Below are 2268 nucleotides of genomic sequence, written 5' to 3' on the forward strand. Positions count from 1 at the left end.
TTGAAGCACTTTTAAAAAAAAATTTATTGGGGCTGATACTGTGGCATAGTAGTTTAAGCCTCTGCCTGTGGTGGCAACATCCCAAATGGGCACCAGTTCATGTCCTGGCTGCTCTTCCTCCAGTCTAGCTCTCTGCTATGGCCCGGAAAAGCAGTAGAAGATGACCCAAGTGCTTGGCCCCTGCTGCCCTTGTAGGAGACCCTAGTGTACCTGGGTCATCCGCTGCCTCCCCAAGCACATTAACAGAAAGCTGGATTGGAAGTAGTTAGGGCTTGAATCAGTGCTCAAATAGATGTCGGCGTCCCAGGTGGTGCCTTAACCAGCTGGCCCTGAAACCATGAATCTGGCCCTGAAACACAGAATGTAACTGCAAGATACTCTAGAAGCAAATTCGGGGGGCGGGGGGGGGGTGGGATGTAGGGAGAATCGGATCATAGGGAAATATAATTGAAAGAATTATGCAATTTGGGTAGCTGTAATTTATTTCACATAACTAGCAAATAATTTAGTATAAGTATGTCCCACGCAATATTTTCCTTTCTTTTTTTCTGACAGGCAGAGTGGACAGTGAGAGAGAGAGACAGAGAGGAAGGTCTTCCTTTTGCCATTGGTTCACCCCCCAATGGCCGCTGCAGCCAGCACGCTGTGGCCGGCGCACCAAGCTGATCCGAAGCGCCAGGAGCCAGGTGCTTCTCCTGGTCTCCCATGGGGTGCAGGGCCCAAGCACTTGGGCCATCTTTCACTGCCTTCCCGGTCCACAGCAGAGAGCTGGACTGGAAGAGGGGCAACTGGGACAGAATCTGGTGCCCCGACCGGGACTAGAACCCTGGGTGCCAGCACCGCAGGCGGAGGATTAGCCTAGTGAGCAGTGGCGCCAGCAAATATTTTCCTTTTATTTCAACATACATAGGCATAGGCAATTACAAATCCCCCAAATTTAACTAGGCATTCTGTATTTTTTCTTGCTAAACCTAATGACTCAGAGTTAGGTTTTATCAGCAATGGAAGGCTGCTTTCCACATGGTCATTGAGATTTTTCTTTGAGGAGAAGACAATCAGGTATCTGAAGAGACTCAGTGGTCTCACAACCTGGTATAAACATGCCATTTAGACTTGCTTGCTAAATAAGGTTGACTTTCTGTACTTTTAAACAAATGTTTGGTTGAAGTAGCTTTCTGTGGGTTTAAAGAAACAATGGCAGAATTGACCAGGCTACATCCTGATAGATGATTGGCCCATGGGGGATTCCATTACAATCTGTCTGTTTTACTATAGTAAAGAAAGGATTTCCATCATGATTATTAATTAGTCATTAATAACATAGCAATGTATGAAGAGAGAGAAGACTATGCAGACAAAATAAATAAACCCTAAACTTCAGTGGTTTAGTACAATAGAGGCTTTGTGTTGCTCATGTCACAACCGAACTCAGGCCAGACAGCTCTCTTCCAGGGGGTGACTCAGGAACCCAGGCTCTTTCTGTCTCGTGTTACCATCTTGAAGCTTCAAGGTCACCTTGGCATCACCTATATGGAAGATGGGAAAGGAAAGACACAGAGCGTGAAAGACTAAACTAAACCATCTACCAGTTCAGCCTTTGTGCTGGTGTGAATGGATACAGCAGCATCCTCATCAGAGAGCTGCTCGGAGGAGCCACAGAAGATAACACATGTGAAGTGTTTAATCCAGTTCCTGACACCTGGAAAGCTAGATCAGCACCAACAATTATCAAAAGTTGATATAACCACTGGCGGACTCATGGTACTTCTGGGGTCTGAAAGTACTCCATGATGGCCCAGGAGATTGAAGGCCCTGATATATACCACTACTGCCACGGAGACTGCATGGGTGCCACTGGTGGTCCCAGTGGGTATTCCATGGCACACACCAGGAAATGAGCTAAGGAATGTGGGGCCACCCAAGCCCATTCTGTCCCGTGGAGTATTGCCAGGGTAAATGATACGCAGCCCCTCCCCACTGCCACTCAACACACCCACTCAGAGAAGGTTTTAAGACAAATGCAAATCAGTGGATAACTTGCCTACATTTGCCTCTTTATAGGCATGGCCTTGGAATCTCCTCAAAGAACAAACTACTCTCAACTCAGAAAATGACAAGGTTCAGTTTTAAAGGGTCTGCCTGCCCCCTCACAGGGATGTGGTCAGTAAGAAAGAGAATAAGGACAGGGGGCCACAGGAAGAATTGTGCTGCCATGGTCGGTACATGCTATTATGAACTGAAATAAGCAAAGCCCAACCAAGACAACAT

The sequence above is a fragment of the Oryctolagus cuniculus genome, chromosome 8 (assembly GCF_051225735.1).
Source record: "Oryctolagus cuniculus isolate XC-2025 breed Fujian yellow rabbit chromosome 8, ASM5122573v1, whole genome shotgun sequence".
Classification (NCBI taxonomy): Eukaryota; Metazoa; Chordata; class Mammalia; order Lagomorpha; family Leporidae; genus Oryctolagus; species Oryctolagus cuniculus.